This window comes from Kogia breviceps, chromosome 11 (genome assembly GCF_026419965.1).
Source record: "Kogia breviceps isolate mKogBre1 chromosome 11, mKogBre1 haplotype 1, whole genome shotgun sequence".
NCBI lineage: Eukaryota > Metazoa > Chordata > Mammalia > Artiodactyla > Physeteridae > Kogia > Kogia breviceps.
The window spans coordinates 40,666,913-40,690,498 of NC_081320.1; the positions used below are offsets into that span (position 1 = coordinate 40,666,913).

A 23,586-nucleotide genomic window follows, 5' to 3' on the forward strand; every position below is an offset into this window, starting at 1 on the left:
CTACACCCAAAACTACCACAACTCAGCCAAGATGAAATAGATAATCTCAATTTTCCTGTAACCATTAGAAACACTGATTTTTCATTTAAAAACTTCCAAAAGAAATATTCAGGCTTAGATGTTTCACTTTTACCCAAGACTTAAAGAATTAACACCAATTTTACATGATTAGATAAGAAACAGAAGTAGAGGAAACAGTTCCTAATTAATTTTATGAAGCCAGTATTCCCTTGATACCAAAACCAGACAGGGATAGTATAGAAAGAAGAAAACTACAGACCAATATTTTTTATGAAATTGGCTGCAAAAATCCTCAGCCAAATATTAGTAAATTAAATCCAGAAATATATAAAAAGAATAATATACCATGACCAAGTGGTATTTATTCCAGTTATGCAAAGTTGGTTAAATATTTGAAAATCTAACAATGTAATCCACCATATCCAATAGATAAAGGGGGGAAAGTCATGTGAGCCTATCCATTAATGCAGAGAAAGCATTTGACAAACTCCAATCCCATTCATGATTTTTAAAAAAGAAGAAAAAAAACTCCAAGCAAACTAGGAATAGTTTGAAACTCATAAAGATGATCTACAAACAACCTATACCAACATTATATTTAACTGTGAAAGACTGAATGCTTTCTCTGTAAGACCAGAAACAAGGCACCGAAACCTGCTCTCACCATTTTTATTAAATATATTCCTGGAGGGTCTAGTAAGAAAATAAAGCAAAAATAAATAAATACATAAATTTAAAAGTTAAATTTTTAAAAAGTTTATTTAAAAGATAAAAGGACTATTCCTACTAAGTTGAATAGGAAGGAATATATCCTACTGAATGTTGAATAGTAATATATCCTATTATATTGATTAAGGAAAAGTAAAACGGTCTGTATCTGAAGATGAGATGATAATCTAAATGGAGAAAATACCAAGGAAAACACAAAAAGCTTGAGAAATAATATTAGTTTGTAAATGTTTTAGAGTACAAAATCAACACAATTTTATCAAATTATATATTAATAACAAATGTGTAGAAGCTTAAATAAAAATATGTGATGCCATTTACAACTGACCTAAATATATACTTAAATATAAGCCCAATAATACATTTATAGGACCTCTATACTGAAAATTACAAAATGCTGATGAAGAACAATTTAAAAGTCCCAAACAAATAGGGAGACATACCTTGTTCATGGATTGGAAAACACAACATAATAAAGATGTCAATTCTCCCTAAGTTAAAGGCTTAACACAATTACTTTTAAAATTCCCTCAAGGTTTTTGTGGATATAGACAAGCTTATTCTAAGATTTATATAGTAAGAAGAGGCTGAAGAATAGCTAAAACAATTTGTAAAGGAAGATTAATATGGGAGGAATTAATCTACCCAATTTCAAGATTTTGCAGTAATGATGGAGGGTAGATACATAGACCAATGGAATGGAATAGAGAACCCAGAAATAGACTGACATAAATGCATTTAACTTGTTTTTGACAGCAGTGCAAAAGCTATCAAGAAAGAATAGACTTTTCAAAGAATGGTACTGAAACAGTTGGACATCCCTCAACAAACAAAAAATGAACCTTAACCTAAACCTCCACAACTTACACAAAAATTAAATCAAAGTGGATCATAATCTTAAATGTAAAAGCAGGACATTTTTAGAAAAAAAAAACATAGGAGAAAATCTTTGGCATCTAGAACGAGGTGAATAATTCTCAGACTTGACACCGAAAGTATGATTAATAAAAGCAAAACCTGATAAATTGGATGTCATCAAAATGAGTTAAAAGTGCTTCATAGAAGATCCTTTTAAGTGGATGAAAACTCAAATTACACAGTGGGAAAACATTTGAAAATCCCATGAGACAAATGACTTCTATCTATAATATACAAAGAACTCTCCAAACAACTTAAAAAAATCTAACTAGAAAATAGGCAGAAGACAGGAACAGACATTTCATGGAAGAGAATATACACATGGCAAAGAAGCACATGAAAAGATGTTCAACATCATTAGCCATTAGGGAAATGCAAATTAAGACCATAATGAGATATCAGAGAATAACTAAAATTAAAGTATAGTGACAACATCAAATGCTGGCGAGTACATAGAAAAATTATATCACATCACTAGTGGGAAGATAAAATGGTTTACCCACTTTGAGAAACAGCTTGACAGCCTCTTTTAATCCTAAAAGTAGATTCACCCTACAACGCAGTAATTGTACTCCTGAGCATTTACCCAAAAGACACAAAAACTTAATTAAGTTCCCACAGAAACGTACATATAAATGTTCATAGCAGTTTTATTTATAATAGCCAAAAACTGGCAACTACCCAAATGTCTTTCAGTGGATGAATGTGGAAACAAATTGTGATAAAATCTTATGATAGAATACTACCGAGGAACAAAAAGGAACAAATTATTAATATATGCAAAATTTGAAATGAACTTCAAGGGAATGATGCCGAGGGAAAAATTTAAAAGGCCAATCTCCGAAGATTAAGTAATTCATGATTATGTTTACATATTATTCTTAAAATAACAAAACTGTAGAGATGGAGAACAGATTAGAAGTTGCCAAGGGTTAGAGATGGGGGTAGAAGGTACAGCGGGGGAACTTTGTGAGGTTTTTGTGGTCCCAGGATAAATAATACAGCAATCTTGGTTTTAATCCCTAAAGATTTTTAAAAGCAATTCCTAATAAGAGGTGTCCAGATATTTAGCAATGGCAGCAGATCAGAGGTATAGCTCCCCAACATGACAACTTCAAAAGAGATCATACTAATTCAATGCATGTTAATTTTAAAAAGGCCAGCCACAATACTTAAATGGTATATATCTTAACGATATTATTCTAAGTACCCAGCTATACCAGTGGACTAGCAGGATTTTCTGTACATTCAATCTTATTTAAGACAGTAAATCTTATAATAAGACAGTTAAAAAAAGAAAAAGAAAACAAAACAAACCTCAACTACAGTTGGATATTCTCATAGGAAGATGCGGTGAAAATATGTAGCAGCGGTTCAAAAGCTTAAGCAGTGGCACCTAAATTTGGCTGCACAGTAGAATCATCTGAAGCACTTTTTAAAAACCCTCATACCGACGGTTGGTCATCCTAGACCAATAAAATCATTTTAAATCTCCTCAGACGATGCCAATGTCTAGCCAGAACTGAGAACCAGCAGACTAAGCAGAAGGGGATGTTTCTACAAAGATTTCTTAACAGTAAGTCAGGGCTTCCCTGGTGGCGCAGTGGTTGAGAATCCGCCTGCCGATGCAGGAGACACGGGTTCGTGCCCTGGTCCGGGAAGATCCCACGTGCCGCGGAGCGGCTGGGCCCGTGAGCCGTGGCCACTGAGCCTGCGCGTCCGGAGCCTGTGCTCCGCAATGGGAGAGGCCACAACAGTGAGAGGCCCGCATACCGCAAAAAAAAAAAAAAAAAACAATAAGTCATTTCACCCAATCAGATTTACCTCCCCGCAAAGGGGCAAGGAAGGCTAGATGTTGTCCATACTTGCTTAGCTTTAATTAGCACTTGTGACTTGCCCAAAACCTAGATCATGTTTCCCCTAAATTTCATGTTATTCCCTAAGTTTTTCAAACCCAGGGCTAAGGGGTTTGCCAGGATGAGATTTTAAGTGCTCACACAGGGGAAGTCCCTGGCAAACCAGGACAGCGGTCACTCTACATTGAAATGTAAAGCATCCTAAATAACCCTGCCACTGCTCCCAGATACTAGTCTGTGCCAACCAGTGGAGAAAAGGCATTTTCCATTACTACCACGGCAAATGCTGCTGTACTTGCCTTGGCTGGTCCCTATCTTTTCCAGGCGCCACTCCCCTTCACCTGCTGGTGGACGCTTTGGCCAGCTGACAATGCAGATATTTTCAAACTTTAAGGTGAATAAAAATCATCTGGAGGGCCTTTTATAACAGAGATCACTGAGCCCCACCAGAGTTGCTGATTCCATAGGGCTGGGATAGGACCCTAAAACTTGAATATCTAACACATTATCAGGGGACGCTGGTAAAGCTGGTCAGGTTGTTACCGAATGCAGGTTCGTGTGTCTGAAGCACAGTGAGGCCAAACAAACCTAAAGGTTGGTGTCTGGAGCAGAGAAAGGTTTGTTGCAGGATCGAGCAAGGAGAGAGGTTGGCCCGTGTTCCAAAAAACCCTGAAATCTCCAAAGGATTTCAGCAAAGCATTTTTAAAGGCCAGGTGAGGAAGGGACATCCCAGGGAATGTGGTTACCTCGTGCACAATCCTCTGATTGGTTGATGTTGAGGCCACAGGGCAGGTAACATTATCCATCCTTAGGTGCCAGAAGGTCTGGGGGCTACGTGCTCATGATCATCAAGGAGTTAATTTCTTCCACTGGGTGGTGGTTTTTAGCATCTGATAACCCAAGAAATATGCCTGAGATACTATTATCTGAGTACTTCAGAGAGGAACTGCAGCAGAGGATATGGGGGATGGGTCTGTCTTAGGAAGGCCCCATAGGGTACTGCTTGGTTACAAGGGGACCATACTTTGAGAACCACTGTTCTAGTGGCTTGGAATGTTAAGAAAGTAATGGAAGAATCCCTTCCCAGATCTAGATTCTAGTATCGCCAGCTATTTTGGTGGGGGGAAGGGTAAGTTTTGTCCTTGCTTAGACTTCTTGTTCATTTATATCAAAGCCTATTTGAGGTAGTGCGCCCGGCGGTCCTGCACATCTGTCTTTTGCTTCAACAGTGTTTGGAATGAACAGACCCAGGGACGCTCCTTGCTCCAGCCCCTCGACCACCTTCCTACCTTTCTTCCAGTCGCAACCTTTAGAATCAGCCACTCACCTATCCTCAGCCTCCAGGACAGGCCAACACCGTTTTTTTGAGCTTAGCTCCTTATCACTGATCAACCACGAGTTCCCAGCTTCGTCAGAATTATTCCATCGAGGTGGAGGCCGCCGTCCACCACCTGTTCAACATGCATCTGTGGACACTTACCTCTCTCTGAGCTTCTATTTCGACAGCAACAATGGGACTCTGGACAGTGTGGGCCTCATCTGGCGCCAGCTGGCTGAGGAGAAGTGTGAGGGCGCCCAGCGTCTCTTGAAAATGCAAAACCAGTGCTGCGGCCGCGAACTTCTCAAGATGAGGGGGGTAAAACCCAGGACGCTGTGGAAGCCGCCATTCTCAGGGAGAAGAACCTGAACCAGGCACTATCGGATCTGCACGCCCTGCGTTCTGCCCGCGCGGACTCCCACCTCTGTGACTTCCTGGAGAGCCGCTTCCTGGAGGAGCAGGTGAAACTCATCAAGAAGATGGGCGACCACCTGACCAAGCTCCGCAGGCTGGCTGGTCCGCAGGCTGTGCTGGGCAAGTATCTCTTCGAAAGGCTTACCCTCGAGCACAAACAGGAGTCTCTGAAGTCCAGCGGCCTCTGAGGAGCCCCTCTGGCGTCAGAGCTTCTGCCTGAAGCCCCGCTCTGCAGCCACTAGGCAGCTTTATAACCGCCCTGGAGCCCTCTCCCAAGCCTTGGACCAAATGGAAACAATAATGCTCTTTGCAGAAGAGAAAAAAAAAAAAAAAAAATCCTATTTGAAACACAAACAGAATAAAGAGAAAAAAAGAAATATATATATATATATTCATGTTCTCTTAACATATGAATTGCCCCACTTTATCTGTGTGAAATCAGTTTGTTCCCGTTATTGGTCTGGTTCTCAAGCTTTGCTGCTCATTTGAATTACCTAAAGAGCTTTTAAGAAAATCATTGGTGTCTGGGTCCCAGCCCCAGAGGTTTTGATTCAGTAGGTGTAGGGAGGAGCCTGGCACGGGGAGGTCTCAGAGGCCCCCAGGTGATTCTAATGTGCAGCAACTTTGTGAACCACCTCTTGGCTTCAATCCAGCTAGTGATCAGATACTAAATCTAAGACACATGGGCTAGTGCGTGAGCTCTGTTGCTAGGTGTATTACATTTTCTTCCTCCTGGAAGATTCGTGCCAGGGAAAATGATTGATAATGTGTTACTTCTCTGAAATGGATTGAAATTTCCAATTAGCGTCAAGTGGGGGGGGGGTGTGAATGGGTGAATGCAATAAGGTGTATCATTTACGTATTGCCCTATGTGTATGGCTAGAAGCTTTTGCAACTGAGGTCTGCCCTACTTTTTATGCTAGTGGTAATAATGCTTGTCCTCCTAATGCAGCTGTAAACTTTATAAGCCCATAGGTAGACAGCATCACAAAATATTTACCCCTCCCCACTGGCCCACTCTCAAGCTTCACTCCCCTTCCCCAATACACAAATGTACATCAATGCGCTTGAGACCAATATCAACATATTGACCTTCAATTCTTCTACTTTGCAGCTTCCCTCTTATCAGGAGATGTCAACATTTCGTGCAAGGACAAATGCTTGCCTCTTGGTGAGTAATGTAGACAATGCCTCCAAGAGACAAATAGCCCTTAGGGAGGGGGAAAACGTCTTTCAAAAAGGTTGATGCCCAGAGGAGGCATTTTCAGTCATCTCAGCTTAGAGGTCAAATATCCAAAATAAAAAAGGTTTAAAAAAAAGAAGAAGAAGGGCTTCCCTGGTGGCGCAGTGGTTGAGAGTCCGCCTGCCGATGCAGGGGACGCGGGTTCGTGCCCCGGTCCGGGAGGATCCCACGTGTCGCGGAGCGGCTGGGCCCGTGAGCCATGGCCGCTGAGCCTACTGGTCCGGAGCCTGTGCTCCGCAATGGGAGAGGCCACAACAGTGAGAGGCCCATGTACCGCAAAAATAAATAAATAAATAAAAAATAATAAGAAGGAAGAAAAGAAGGAAACAATTTTCTTATCTCATAGTTAAAAGGCAGTTTTCCTTTAAAAAAAAGACTTAAGCCTTAAATTCTCTTTCCTAATCAAAATGTGCTTTTCCGTCTTTAGACTATTCCTCTTATATCCTGTATTATTCATGATGTTTAATTCTTGAAATAGCACATGGCTGAAAACAGAAGCTAACCTCTTGTCCACTATGAATTAAATTTTCTTTTCCTAGGACCCATCTACGATGTACAATTTGGGGTTTGCCAACATAAGTATTTTCTCTGAAATAAGTTACAGCATTTTGCCCTTTCAATATATAGTTATACAATATATTGTTAACACAATATAGTTAATATAGTCAACATAGTCAATACAATTATAATGCACATGATAGGATGCCACTTTGGTGATTTTCTTCATCCATGTAATTCTGAAATTTGACAGTATAGTTTTCATTTTCTAATGAGCTGAGTATTACCTTTGCAAAGGTAGAAAAATAAAATAAATTCATAATATTCTTGTGTGGTTTGTCCCTGGGGTGGATTACCATAATGGGGGGATATTTGAGCCTTTCCCCAAGTCATTAAAAAACCTCCAGCGAGCAGCCTCTTGTCCTCTCCAGGGAGTGGGGCAAAAGGATCTTTAATCATAATAATCCTGGGAGGAGAAATCTCGGAAATAAGACATCTGCTTCTGTGCCTTGTTGTTTTGCAGAATAGCAATGATTGCTTTAGCAGCTTCTATTGCCATATGTGTACAATAAGTAAATGAACATAAAATTGAATGAACGCATAAAAGAAGGATAAACCCACCCAGCTTAACAAATCCACTCTCTCACCTGCTGTGCCCTGAAACATGAAAGAATCACGGGATCATAAGGATTAATAAAATAACAGTCTCTGTTAACAATATTGACAGGAGGTATAAGGATAATTTGTCCGATGTGGGACCAAGAGCTTAACTGCTTAATTCTTTTTTTTAAGGGCAAATCATTCATGTATTGTTTAAAGATTGCAAGAGAACATCTGAATTTCGGGAGCACAATTTAAATGTTTTACTTTTTTGATAAAGCAGAGTATAATAGAAAAAAACAATTAGTTTCCAGTAATATCTATATCTCTATTCAGAAGTAAGTCTTCCACAGACATGTTACCTGGAAACAAAAGCCTGTTACAGTAAGCAAAGCTTCAACCAGAGCGGCTACTCTTCGGGCCAGGGGAAAGGTTCATCCCTATAGGAGAATGATGTGCTATGTAAAATGGCTGCAAGGTCACAGCCTTGAGGGCGTTGGAAGTCTATTATCCTATTCCACATTAAGTAGTTTGGTGAACTTCAAACGTCCGTTCATCTGCAACCAAGCTGGCAACCTTTTTTTTTTTTTTTTTTTTTTTTTTTTTTTTTTTGCGGTACGCGGGCCTCTCACTGTTGTGGCCTCTCCCGTTGCGGAGCACAGGCTCCGGACGCGCAGGCTCAGCGGCCATGGCTCACGGGCCCAGCCGCTCCACGGCATGTGGGATCCTCGCGGACCGGGACACGAACCCGTGTTCCCTGCACTGGCAGTCGGATTCTCAACCACTGCGCCACCAGGGAAGCCCCAAGCTGGCAACCTTTAACTGATATTTCAAGCAGGTAAAAAATAAAAGAAATCCCTACACTGACGTTCCTTGATTTACACTGTTAAATGGTTCATTAACATGTAATTCTGTTTAAGAATTACATTTGAGACTCCTTGCTCAGATTTTGGTTCACAGTACAAATCTTTCAGAAATTCAAGTTCTTATTAATCAATAATTTGTCAGCTAGAATACATTCAGGCAACAGCTGTAACTACAGAACAGGTGCACTGCCTCAGCGCTTTGGAAAGACATAATCTAGAACACTACTAGCAGACAAAATATCTGTTACTAGACAGCAGTACAGCAAGACAAAAACATATATTCATATGTTGGCTTGTTTAACCCTCAAGCCCTCGATCCTTTGTTGAAATACAATTTCATTCCTATGGTTTTCAATACCAAAAACTCAACCTCCAGGAGGGCTAAAGTCTAATTTGTACTCCAAACCAAGTAGCAGTGCAGTTTGCTACTACTGAGGCTGAATCCATAAAGACTTCAAGACCACGTCCAGAAGACAAGTTATTACATATAATACCCTAAAAGTTCTGAAACATAATTATCACATACATAGCTGGTCCTTCAGAGCTTTTTACCTATAACATGTTTTTTGGTGACAGTTATTTAATGTACTGGAGATAATTGTGACTTACTAATCAAATATTTGAATACTTATACTTACCTGGGATTTCATTTCTGCTGAAAGAAAAAGGGAGAACAGGACTCAAAAAAAAACACAAACTTTAGAAATGAAAGTAAAAATCTTATCACACACTGTCACTTTTGGAAGCAGCATAGAGGAGCAGTCAACGGTAAAACACTGGTGAAACAGGTCAAAACTCTAGGCCAAAAATCCATTATTATTATCATCAGTGACAGTACCACAACTGTGCCCTTCATAATTAATCATCACTCCTAAGAATCTTCATTTGGCACCAGATGATGTGTTTAAGAGAAACACTCTGAGAGGTTTTGAATCAGACTTGTTTCTTTGTTAGCCAAGTTACAGGAGAATTTTAAAGTGGGGGGAATGGAAGAAGGAAACGGACCAGAAAAAGAATTTAAGCCATCATCTAGAAACCAACAGAGCACTGATAGTTCCAAACTTTATGTCAGACACTAAAATGACTGATCTAGGCTCAAATGGTTTATAAAACCTATAAAAAGACTACACCAGCAAAGTCCCCATTTATCTGTAGAGTTCAGAAACTAAAACAAGGAATATTTTAGCTTAAAACCTTATCTCAAGAGAATCATATACACTTCACATGAATAAAAATACCTGAAACCAGACATTTTTAAAAGCTGTAATACACAAACTATAAAGGAAAAAATTAATTCAGAAGACTCAATCAATCCATGATAATCACAAAACGGCTGGGCAATCTCTATCTCCCTTCCACACTTACCATCCATCCCATGGAAGAGCAAGGGAGATGAGACCTTCCAGACTCATGCAACACCTGGCTGCTGCAAAATTCTCTGGAGACGCCTTGTGGAACGGCAGCTTCCCATCTCTTGTGTCTCTCCCTATCATGATCATGCAGGAAGCAAGTCTGGCTGTGCTATTTCTTATCATTGTCTGTCACCCATGTGCAACATGATACTCTACAGATAAGTAAAAAGTAGTTTCCTTTCCCCCAGAAGGTTGAGGCTCAGGTACAGGGGTAATTCTCCTGTGCACACAGTCATTATTTAGGCCGACTCATGACTTCAACAGGCTTAACCATGTGATCAGGTTTGTTGCCAGCTGCGTAATGCTCCCACATCTGTAGATAGAGCCGCTCTAGTTCCATTGTGTATTGTTTGGTGTTGAACAGAGGGCTAGATATTCTCTGCTTCCAGAATTTGCCACGAATTTTCTTCAGGTGTTCTAGATCAGTTCCCAGTTTCACAGCTATGTCTTCATAGTCTTGTCTATTTTTAGCAATAAGCTCAAGACAGCCTAAACAAGTCAGCTGGGAAGCTGCAACTCGGGAAGCAAGAGTCTCTCCTGGCATAGTCACCATGGGTGTCCCTGCCCAAAGGACATCCATCCCTGTGGTGTGTCCATTACAGAGTGGAGTGTCCAAGAAGACATCAGCCAGCTGGCCTCTCCGAACATGTTCCTCTTTAGGAGCAACAGGTGAAAAAATGATACGGTTCTGGGGAAGGCCCATATTTTGTGTGTACTGTTGAATATTAGGTTCTCCTACTGCTGGAAAATGCAACAGCCACAGTACACTATTGGGAACACGCTTCAGAATACTTGCCCACATCTGCAAAGTAGATGGGTCAATTTTATATAACTGATTAAAGTTACAGTACACAATGGCATCTTCCGGTAACCCGTACTGAGAACGTGTGGTTACTATAATGGTACGGGGAACCTCCTCTCCAGTGGCAGCCTTATTGTTGATGTGGGTAGTTGCCAGTCCATTGCTAATACTGAATCCATTAATTGTTATCTGAATTTGTCCTCAGTTAATCATTTCAATAACTGCTTCTGCAATAGAATTCATAGGAATGACAGGCATACTAAGAGCTATATTACTGCTGTCTGCGTTGTCTTCTCCATCAGGAAATTTCATCCTATTTTCACATCTGGTAGACTATCAAGAAATGCTTTGAGGTCGATGCCATTCAGCACAATCCGATTGTCATAAATGCACCCATTGGACTTAAAATCGATGACCGCTTTTTTCTTCAGGTGAGGGAACATATTAGCATGATCACCAATAAAGAAAGTATGGGGCACATAAGCCAGTTTCTCAGAATACTGCTCAGCAACTTCAGCAGGTGAAGTTTCCTGATCAGTGATGATGTAATCCATGAAAAGTGCGCCACCGGTCCCAGGGTACCCCAGCCACATTGCCTGAATAGGAGTTGGCCTGAGAGCAAAGAGTTCATTTCGAGCACCCTTCGTATAACCATTCATATTTACAAGGATGTGTATACCATCTTGATGGACGCGATCAGCTGCTTTTCCATCGCATGGAATCTGAGAAAGATCAATGAAATGATGGGCTTCTGCCATCACCTTCACTCGGAAGTTTGTGCCATCACCTGGGCTCAGGGCATAACAGAATACCTCAAATTTATCAGGACTGTGCATGCCTGGAATAGACTGCATAAGATGAGAAGTAGGATGATTCCCAAAGTCAGAACTCACGTATCCTACACGCAGTCGACCACCACTGAGCTGCAAGTCTTTTGGATGTTCATACGGTGGTTTATGAAGGACATTTATATTATCCAAGCAGACGTTCCCATGCCTCTCAGCAATAGCCTTCCTGAAGCCATGAGAAAGAGGATATAGCATACTATGATGAGGTTGCACAGAAGGCAACCTATTCTTCTCTAACTGGTCAGCCACAATGCTGACCAACTTCTTCATTCGCTCATCGTAATCTGTCCAATCACAGACAATCTGCAGGCAAGGAGCCAAATTACAGTAAGCATCAGGAAAATCAGGTTTAAGCTTCAGAGCAGTGCGATAAGAAGCAATTGCTTCTGGAATATTCTCTGAATCCTTGTGAATGGCAGCAAGATTGCTGTGGGCATCCGCAAATGCAGGGTTAATCTGAATGGCACGAGTGTAACACTGCAAGGCTCCCTGGACATCCTGCATCTCCATTAGAGTGTTTCCCATATTATAGTAGGCATCAGCAAAGATAGGACTGATTCGAAGAGCCTCCTGATAATGCATCAGAGCTTCCTGCAGTTCTCCCTGCTGCTGCAATACACTTGCTAAATTTGTATGGGCAGCAGTAAACTCTGGGAAGACTTCTAATGCTTTATGATACAAGCGAACTGCCTTTTCAATCTTTCCCTGTTCTCTTTTGATATTGGCTAGGTTATTCAGAGAGTCTGCATGGGTGGGACACAGACGGAGAGCTGTATTATAACAATCTTCTGCTTCAGCAACACTGCCCTTCTCTTTGAGAGCGCTGGCTAGGTTGCAGTAAACATCAGGGAAATGTGGTTGCAATTCAATAGCTCGCCTGTAGGTGTCTATTGCCAGATCTATCAGGACTTGCTCATAGTATGCACAAGCCAGGTTGCCATGTACCACTGCATGATTTGGACTCAAGCTTAGGGCAAAAAGGTAAGCTGCCACAGCTCTGTCAAAAATCCGTGCCTCTTTCAAGACATTTCCTAAATTGATATAAGCGTCCAGAAAATGGGGGTCAAGGGTGACAGCCTTTTCAAAGTGATGAATTGCAAGCCAAATCTCCTCTTGTGCATTGAAAACACAGCCAAGATTACTCCAAGTTACTGCAAAGTTCGGTTGTGTCTCAATTGCTTTCAGATAACATGCCTTGGCTCCTTCCAAGCGACCCAGGGCTTTGAGCAGGTTCCCCAGGTCACTGCGAACACAGTACAAATCAGGATTGTACTGAAGAGCAGAGACGTAAGCTTGTACTGCCCCTTCCATGTCGCCTGCTGCTACCAAAGCGGCTGCCAGGTTAATATAACCATCGATGAAATCTGGTTTGAGACGCAATGCATACCGGTAATGCTCAACTGCTTCCTGCAACTGCCTTCCTTCCTTGTACACATTCCCCAAATTCGAATAGGCTTCTGCCAGAAGAGGGTTCTGTTTAATTGCCAGAGTACTAAAGTGGGCAGATCTGTCCAGCCTTCGACACTGGAAGTGTAGAGATGAAAGTAATAAAAGTACATCAGTATTGTCTGGCTCTTGTCTCCAGAGCTGCATGTAGTATCTCTCCACTGCCTCAAAATCTCCCGCCTGATATTCTTGATGTGCCAACTCAGCTAACCCGTGGAAGGTTAGTTTCGTTGGCTCTGTGCTGTCGGCCACGTTGCCCACGGAAGACACCATATGGAGCTTCTGGAGGGAGAGAGAAAAGGGGGTCATTGAGTCCCACTGCCGCCACTACTGGCAAGAGTGTTTCTAGAGGGAGCAAATACGAGGGCAGCAGCCATACCACTGCTTTGGCAGGCTCAAGCAGTGGCAACAGTTACAGGCACCGAACCTTAGGAACTCTGGTTGGCCATCTACCTCTCACGGTCTTGAAATCTTAATTCTTAACCCTGCCTTCTTCCACCATTTTTCTCCTAATCAGGGAATAAAAATTACCTATACATTTGCCTTAGAAGAAATCAAAAGTCAGTAGTCCAAACACTTTTTAAAATTGTGTTTTCTGTCCAGTTGGAAATGAAATACATGATTGAATTTTCTTCATCATTCATATAGTCAATGTGGAAAACATTAGGGCTGTGAATTTCAATACAGTAAGATCAGAAAATTTTTAATTGGCCTTCCCAAACCACTAATAAGTAACCGATATTGTATATAATGCTAAAATCTTAGAGACGGAGCTTGATATTTATAAAGTTCTGAAAACATTAGCTAATTTCTCCTCATCATATTTCTCATGCCTCAAACCTGAGTATTACTTTTTTAAAAATAAATTTATTTATTTACTTTTTTTTTTTTTTTTGGCGGTACTTGGGCCTCTCACCGCTGTGGCCTCTGCGGTTGCGGAGCACAGGCTACGGACGCACAGGCTCAGCGGCCATGACTCATGGGCCCAGCCGCTCTGCGGCATGTGGGATCTTCCCGGACCGGGGCACGAACCCGTGTCCCCTGCATCGTCAGGCGGACTCTCAACCACTGAGCCACCAGGGAAGCCCCTATTTATTTAGTTTTATTTTGTCTGTGTTGTGTCTTCAGTGCTGCGTGCGGTCTTTCTCTAGTTGCGGTGAGCGGGGGCTACTCTTTGTTGTGGTACATGGGCTTCTCATTACAGTAGCTTCTATTATTGTTCCACAACTCTATGGGTTCCCTTTTAGGTCCTACGAAGAACCCTAGAAATTAGTTCATGTAATTATAGGTTTTTGCAAAATTGTCAAAAGTGAGATATTTTAACTTCCATCAGGTAAGAGCAGCCTCTCTTTCTTTGCCAATTTTTCTTCTATCATATTCAGCTATGTTGGATCATATTGGAATGGCCACAGGCTTTTTTGAAATCTGGCTAAGGAGATGTTTTAAGTGAGGCTATTATGTGATTTTCAGACACAACCATATGTAATTGACTATATACTACCCCATTACAGGAATAACTTCCAGTACTCTTACTGACAACTCTACTGACTTAACTAGCGCAAGACACAGAAGCATAAGGACAAAAACCACCTTACAGTATAGCCATGTCTTGCACTTCACAGCTCTCAAAGCATGTGCATTTGAAGAAGAAAAAAAAGAACTGAAAAGTATAAAACCAGAAGCTTTTCTGTGGAAAACTATTTCAATCATCAGGCATGTGAAAGATAAGTCAAAGATTCAGTTCTCATCAATGCTTAGTCAAAACGGAAATTTTCTTCTGTCAAGAATATACTCCAGGGGCTTCCCTGATGGCACAGTGGTTAAGAAGCTGCCTGCCAATGCAGGGGACACGGGTTCAAGTCCTGGTCCGGGAAGATCCCACATGCCGCAGAGCAACTAAGCCCGTGCGCCACAACTACGGAGCCTGCGCTCTAGAGCCCGTGAGCCACAACTACTGAGCCTACGAGCCACAACTACTGAAACCTGCGCACCTAGAGCCCGTGCTCTGCAACAAGAGAAGCCACCGCAATGAGAAGCCTGTGCACCACAACAAAGAGTAGCCCCCACTCGCTGCAACTAGAGAAAGCCTGTGCACAGCAACGAAGATCCAACACAGCCATAAATAAATAAATAAATAAATAAAAGAATATACTCCATCAATAACGTGTGTAATGGAATGGTGTGAATGAGTATTTTATCAGAATTCCTGTAATGCACAAACCTATAGCAGTACTGAAATCAGTAATGCATTTATAATAGTAAATATTTATGAGGAAGTAATCCATAGAGATTTTCTCAAAGTTAACAATGAAAATTAATGTGACATTATCAATAATAAATTGTGAAGCTGAAATAAACTTTTCTAAACTATTAATAACTAAAAGCAAATTCTAATCAACCATGTTAAAAGAAATCTATGTCTATAAGCTACAAAGTTTATTAAAATTTTATTTCTAAAATACATAAACTGTCATATGAGGAGGCAGTTAAAGAATTTATAGCTAAAAGAGTGGGGAAAAAGTTTTATACAGACACATCTGGCAGTAGTTAATTTTTTTTTTTTTTTTTTTTTGTGGTACGCAGGCCTCTCACTGTTGTGGCCTCTTCCGTTGCGGAGCACAGGCTCTGGACGCACAGGCTCAGCAGCCATGGCTCACGGGCCCAGCCGCTCCGCGGCATGTGGGATCTTCCCAGACTGGGGCACGAACCCGTGTCCCTTGCATTGGCAGGCAGACTCTCAACCACTGTGCCACGAGGGAAGCCCAGTAGTTAATTTTTAAATGTCATTTTTTTAGATTTTGTGACACCTATAGTATTGATATTTGAAAGCATTTAAAAAATTGTAATTTGAAGATTTGCTACTTCCAGGTAGAATAAAATATTTTGAAACAAAACAACGTTTCCACTGAGAAAAACAAAAAAAGCCAAATACAATAGACAGCATTCAATCAAAAAGTTCTAGACATACCAAGAGATAGAATCATATGACAAAAATTCTAAGAAAAAAACAGATAATACAAAAATATTTATATAAGATATTGTGTATCTTTATCAGGAAAAGTCTTTATCAAGAAAAGACTTTAAAATCATCAGAATTAATATTATATTTTATTTATTTGTATATTTTATTTATATATATATTTATATAAAGAACTTAAAGATAAAGCCCTAGTTAAGGCAGTGACAATAGCAGTAGCAGTGGGAATGAAAAGAAATGCTTATATTCAAGCATATTTTCTCAGTAAAAGTCCAAGATCAAATGTCTGACTGCATACATGGGATGGATAGACAGAGTGGGAAAAATCAAAGTTAACTATAGAGGTTCTAGTGAAGATGGGGTTGCTATCACCCAACCCAAGGGGTTGCGATCATCCGCAAGGTCTAGAAGACTCAAAGGGAAGGTCATGGTCAGAGGAAAAGTTAATTGGTGGAAAAATAAGACTCCCAGTCTCTCTATCTCTTTATACCAGTTTTTTTAAACATCTTTATTGGAGTATAATTGCTTTACAATGGTGTGTTAGTTTCTGCTTTATAACAAAGTAAATCAGTTATACATATACATATGTCCTCATATCTCTTCCCTCTTGCGTCTCCCTCCCTCCCACCCTCCCTATCCCACCCCTCTAGGTGGTCACAAAGCATGGAGCTGATCTCCCTGTGCTATGCTGCTGCTTCCCACTAGCTATCTATTCCTTATACCAGTTTTGTTCTTCTGCTCGTATATGTAGCAGCATTTCATTCAAGGGGAAAGTCATTGATCTGACTGGTCAAATTAAAAAACACAGTTCAAGGCACATTTACAGTGGTTAGTAATTTAGAATTACTAACCACAATTTAGAGTCACGTTCACTGTTTCCCTCTTCCTACACCGCGGAACACATTGGCCATTCCTCTAAAGTTTCCACTCCATAGAGTGGACCAGAGATGACGTTAGCCCAGAACTGAGAGCTTGGCATGAGATGGTGTCAGCCCCACCTAGATCTCTGGCATAAGTTATAACCCAACCCCGCTCTACAGAGAGCTCTGCATGGAATCTTGGGAGTAAACTCAGCCATAATAATGTGATTCTATTTTTCATTTGGTTTTCTTCCTTGCTTAACTTTCCCTGGCCACTCTGACAAACAAACTGTCAGGCATTCCTGGGCCACTCACTAACTTTATTCCATTTAATGTCATCCAGATTCCCAAGAAAATTACTAACAATAAGGAGGGAAATTTGGAACATGGTGAGTTTTAGATGCCTGAAATATACAGGTAATTGAATCCAGTTAAGTAGCAAATTATTTGTATCTCTAACATGCCAGTAGAATAGCAGACTAAGCTCAATTTAATGTACTCTTACTGGAGACACATGTAAATTCTGGGTGAATTTTGAAAAAGTTAAAAGCACATAGCTGAGATTAAAAGAAAGAAAGGAACACCTGCATGTTTCAGAAAGTAACAGAGAAATTAAATCCAGAGACGTAAGAGTGGACTGATGTCTATGGGTTCTGTTCCTTAGTATAGGCCTTATGTAAATAGGGGCTGGAGCTAGAAATCTCACATTACCTTGAGGCCAGGAATTTAGACTCAGGAAGGAACAATATTGAGAAGTTGATACAGATATCCTACAGAAATTTCATGAGGAACTGCTTAGTCCATTAAGAGGGCCAAGGGAGGTGGTGAGGAAGATTGATATCTCTTGAAAACCTTCAGGTACAGAAAACATCAACACCTCTGAAAGGTAGGTCGGTCCTTCCCAGAGTTGTGATGGCCAGCGTGTCACTAACCTGTAAGGCCCTGTATGAATCAGAAACTGCAAGGAGAGGAATTCAAAGAAAAACAGATGCAGGATGGGTGTGGCAATAAATCCTAGGACCCTATCAGAAACAAAATTAAAACCACCTTAAAGGGAAATTTTAACAAACCAGAGCAGATAGTATCCTAACCAGAATAGAATGATAATTCTGAGGAAGTTACTTTAGTTATTTAAGTAATATTCAATGCATTTCCATGGCCAGGCCCTTTTGAAGAATTCTAAAACATATACAAACAATTCATTTACATCTTGTATATCCCACCATCCAGAGCAAAATTCACTTAAGAACTGCACTGGTGGAAATTGGGCAGCACTATGGAGAAAATAAAAAGGTGTTTACCATCAAAAAATGTGAAGGCAAGAAAGACAATGTCAAATTTTTAATTATCCTGTGGTTTATTTAAATCTTTTGGAAACCCAAAATAGAGAAAACCTAGGAGGAAATGAAGATTTAAATATTTAGAGATTTATCAACTTGTCTATAAAAGCTTTATTAATCTCTTCTTTTAATAACATTCCTGAGAGGTATAAATGTGTCCAATGATAGGGTTGAATAAGCCGGAGAGAATTTCAATTGTTTACTATTCTTGGTCAGCTATTAAGACCTTTCAGGAGCATCTTGATTTTCATGGCATCATCCAACAAAAAGCAGGATATTTTACAGAAAGTCCTGGTCCACTTTTTGGCTTGCTTTTGTGTTTATGTTTTTGTTTTTTTCACATTGGCTGGTACATTAGGCTACCTATTGCATACTCCCTCATTCATTCAAACAATATTTACTGAGTGGAGATATTTAATTAACACTCAATAAATGATGTTTAGATGAATGAATGCACTTTCTATCAAAGTAAGTGTAAGTACTGAGAAAAATTACAGAATGTATGATCCCAGCCCCACAAAAGCTTATAATTGTGTTGAGGATATAACATATGCTGAGGAAATAAGTAATATATCATATTGGACAGTTTCTAAGTTCAAAAATGAGTTTTTATAAATAATCAGAGCCTAAGGAGGACAAAGAAGGGACAGTTCATTATGGGTTGAATCTATCAATAAATGTACATTTCAGATGAGATTTGAGATTGACCTTAAAGAAAGAAGAGGACTCAGATATATGAACAGAGAACAAAAAAGGCATGGTGATAGCATGTGCATAGATAGTGTGGCCAATATTTATGTTCTTCATTAAAGATAGTCAGAGATAACCCAAACGTAACTGTTTCCATGAGTCCATTCTCAGTATCCAAACAAAACGGCAAATCCTATCTTAGCAAAACTAATGAAAAACACAGTCTTTAACAAAGAGATTGTGAAGGAAAGGGGGAGAGAAAGGCTTGCATCCCACACCACACAACAAAACTTATTTAATTATTTGTTTAATTTTCTCCCTCTGAAAATTTCCTCTCCCTCTCTCTGTATGTATCTCTTCTCCCACATCTGGGCACACTCTACCAGCCATCTTTCCAGATCTTTCCAGAACTCTCCATCCTAGTTTCATTATGCCACAATTTAAACATCTCACAGGTCTCCAGGATGCATCTCCATCACTTATTCCACAAAGACAAACAAAGGACACTTCTCAGGATCATGTTTCTTTGAAGGAAGTGGTCATGAGGAGTGATTATAAATAATATAAGCTGGAGAGCAGTGACTTAAAATACCATATTTCCTCTTAGAATGTGAATACAGGGAACTTTGAGAAACTAGAAAATCTAGAAAGGATTCATTGATAAATATTTATTTTCAATGAATAAAATAAAATGTAATTATACGGCTAAACTCTGACAGGTTAACTTTTTCAAAAGTTGCTTTCACACACCTTCACTATTGGGATGTTTGATAAACACATCTTTCCTTCTTTACTTTCTTCTTTCTTTGCAGATACTGGCACCAAACTTTCAAACAATAAGAACCTTCCCATAAGTCCCTTGCCAGGCAAGATTAAGGTATAACAATCCAAACAGATTTTTGAAGAAGATAACTGGTTGAAAGCATAGGAAAAGAGTTGGGTTTCTCTTTTTCAACAGTCACATAGAGTAATGTGGGAATTCGTTTAAAAAGTCTCTCACCATGAGGGGCTAAGTTTAAGATTAGAACTTCTGAGATCAGAAGAGCAAAACAATTACAACAATCCACATATTTTCAAGAGCTGCCCTTTGGATGTGAGGGATTGAGTTTTCCAACTATTTTTTCAGCAACCCAACTGGTGTCTTTATTAAATGACATAAGAGAATACAGTGTGGCCAAGAAGGCTTAGATTTCCTTAGCCCCAAGTCAGATATTCTCAATTGACTGTCCACTCAAATTAAAAAGAGAGGGCTTCCCTGGTGGTACACTGGTTGAAAGTCCGCCTGCTGATGCAGGGGACATGTGTTTGTGCCCTGGTCCAGGAAGATCCCACATGCCACCGAGCGGCTGGACCTGTGAGCCATGGCCACTGAGCCTGTGCGTCTGGAGCCTGTGCTCTGCAACAGGAGAGGCCACAACAGTGAGAGGCCCACATAACGCAAAACAAACAAGAAAAACAAAATCAAAACAGATAAAAAACAAATTAAAAAGAGATTTACAAGAGGAAACTGATACAACTGAGTGTACTTTTATTTCAACCCTTTGCCTGAATTTTTTGTTTTGTTTTCAATTCTTCACTGAAGTGCCTACATTAATATGTTTTTAAGAACATTTCCTTAAGTTGAAGTATTCATTCAGGATATTCATTTACTATAATTTAGAAAAGCTGAATGATTTAGGCAAATTCATTTCTATATGGCCACAGCAGTGTATTGTGAACTAAATGACACCTGGCAGTTCTTTACTCAGATACTAACTCAATTAGAAGGTAGAACAAGGATACCTACCCATTCAGGGAAGGAAAGGTCACTTAGCCTGTGTAGCTGTCTTAGGTCTCTTATCATCACAGTAACAAACTGAAGACTAAAAACCATATGATCATCTCAATAGATACAGAAAAAGCTTTTGAAAAATAATTCAATATCCATTCATGGTAAAAACTCTCCAGAAAGTGGGCATAGAGGGAACATACCTCAACATAATAAAGGCCATATATGATAAGCCCATAGCTAACATACTCAATGGTGAAAAGCTGAAAGCATTTCCACTAAGATCAGGAACAAGACAAGGATGGCCACACTCACCACTTTTATTGAATGTAGTTTTGGAAGTCCTAGCCACAGCAATCAGACAAGAATATATAAATAAATAAAAGGACTCCAAAATGGAAAGGAAAAAGTAAACCTGTCACTGTTTGCAGATAGCATGATACACTAAATTCCTAAAGACGCCATCAAAAAACTATTAGAGCTCAAAAATGAACTTGGTAAATTTGCAGGATACAAAATTAATATATAGAAATCTACTGTATTTCTATACACTAACAGTGAACTATCAGAAAGAGAAATTAAGGAAACAATCCCATTTACAATCGCATACAAAAGAATAAAATACATAAGAATAAACCTGCCTAAGGAGGTAAAAGACCTGTACCCAGGAAACTATACGACACTGATAAAAGAAATTAAAGATGACACAAACATCTGGAAAGATATACCATGGTCACAGATTGGAAGAATTAATATGTTAAAATGACCATCATACCCAAGGAAATCTATGGATTCAATGCAGTCTGTATCAAAATATCAAGGGCATTTTCCACAGACCTAGAACAAATAATTTTAAACTTTGTATGGAAACATAAAAGATCCTGAATAGCTAAAACAGTCTTGAGAAAGAAGACCACAACTGGAGGAATCATGCTCCCTGGCTTCAGACTGTGCTACAAACCTACAGTAATCAAACCAGTATGGTACTGGCACAAAAACATTGATCACTGGAACAGAATAGAGAGCCCAGAAAGAAACCTATGCACTTATGGTCAATGAATCTATGACACAGGAGGCAAGAATATGCAATGGAGAAAAGTCTGGGCTTCCTTAGGGATGGTTTCATCAATTAATTTGTTTTCTTAAATGGACCATACTTTTCCATGTCTTTGTATACCTTGTGATTTTTTTGGTTGAAACTTTGGCTTTCAAATATTATAATGTGGTGTCTATGGAAATCAGATTCTCCCACTTTCCCAGGGTTTTCTGGGCTTTTGATTGTTGAGGGCTGTAGTAGTCTGTTTAGAGACCTTTCCAAACTATTTTTGCAATGACTGTATTCCTTATTGTATGTAGGCACTGAAGTCTCTGTTCCTTTAGTTCATGCTTAGCTAATGTTTTGACAGAGATTTCCTTGAATTCCTGCACCTAAAACAAACAAAAACAAATATACACAAGCACATCCACATGCACACTCAAAAGCACACACCTCTCCCCATTGTGCAGATTGCTGGATCAATTCTTCAACATTTAGCTGACCTGCATTGAGTTCAGGGCTCAGCCCATGGTAAAAGCTTAGAGACTCCTCTGGTGTTTTCAGAACATGCATCTTATCTTGAGTATGCATGTGACTTTCTTAAGCTCTCTGGACACATGTGTTCTTTTTGTATGTTCTAATTTCCCAAAGAATCTCCCCGAACTTTTGCTCCTGGATCTTATGTGATCTATTGTATTTCAATGCACAGTCTTCTGCCCCAGCCATCTGTGCTTTGTTAGTTCACTTTGCATTTTTTTTGAGCAAGGACCACTGCTTTTCCAGACTGTGTTCCAAGTTAGGTAAGACAGAGATAAGCATCTTGTGTCAGTCCTTCAGGTAGCTCCCAGACAGGTTAGAACAGATACACATAATAATCTGAGAGTACGGTCTCTTCTGCTCCCTCCTGAAGCAGGATTGAGGGTCCCATACTAGGAATGGTCTGCTGCTATTTTAAGACTATCATTGCATTAAGACTCCACCACTTTAAGACCATCACTACACTAACAGTGGATGGGGCAAGGGCAAGTAAAAATGCCACAAAGCTTTCCTGCCATTTTCAAATTGCCTCTTCCCTGGTTCAGTATGTGTTTTGTTACTGTAAATCTTTGGCTGATTTTAGGACTAAGAGAAACTCAAAGAACCCCACAACAAGAAACAGTATAATCACACTCTCAGAAGCCAAAAGACAGAGAAAGAATCTTTTCTCCCAAAGGAGAAAGAAAAAGGAAATTTGTTACAAAGCAGGGATCCTCAAAAAGATTAATAGCTAATTTCCTATCTGAAACCACGGAAGCAAGAGGCCAGACATATTTAAAGTGCTGAAAGAAAAAAACTGTCCACCAAGAATTCTATATTTGGCCAAACTGGTTTCAAAACTTAGGGAGAAATTAACATATTCCCAGATGAACAAAAGCTGAGGACGTTTGTTTTACAACTTCCTACCACTGCCCTATGAGAAATGCTAAATTGAACCTTCAGGTTGAAATGAAAGGACACTAGACAGCAACTCAAAGCTGTATAAAAACATAGAAATCTCCAGTAAAGATAAATACATGAGCAAATACTAAAGCCAGTATTGTGTTACTGGCTTGTAATTCTACGTTTTATTTCTTACATGATTGAGAAAACAAATGCATAAAATAATCATAAAACCATGTTATTGGGCTCACAAAGTATAAAGGTGTAATTTGTGACAATAATAATGTAAAGAGGAGGAATGGAACTGTAGAGCAACAGAGTTTCTGTGTGCTAGAGCAACAGAGTTTCTGTGTGCTATTGAAGTTGGTTTCAATTCTAATTATATTGTTTTAACTTTAGAATGGTAAATGTAATCTTCTTGATAACCACAAAGAAAATATCAATAGACTACATGCAAAAAGAAATGAAAAGGGAATCAAGAGTTCACTACAAGAAAATCGGCTAAGCACAGAAGAAGTCAGTAAT

The 23,586-nt window shown here is 39.7% G+C and overlaps 1 long non-coding RNA gene and 2 pseudogenes across 1 annotated transcript; 2 read left to right on the forward strand and 1 right to left on the reverse strand.

Annotated features, from left to right (window-relative positions):
* Window positions 1–23,586, forward strand: part of LOC131765179 (centrosomal protein of 78 kDa-like) — a 93,324-nt pseudogene that overhangs the window by 26,440 nt on the left and 43,298 nt on the right.
* On the forward strand, window positions 5,295–14,537 carry LOC136792143 (uncharacterized). Its single transcript, XR_010835491.1, has 3 exons — window positions 5,295–5,376; window positions 6,371–6,427; window positions 14,483–14,537. It is a non-coding gene; the product is annotated as an uncharacterized lncRNA (long non-coding RNA).
* LOC131765178 (UDP-N-acetylglucosamine--peptide N-acetylglucosaminyltransferase 110 kDa subunit pseudogene) lies at window positions 9,909–13,244 on the reverse strand (annotated as a pseudogene).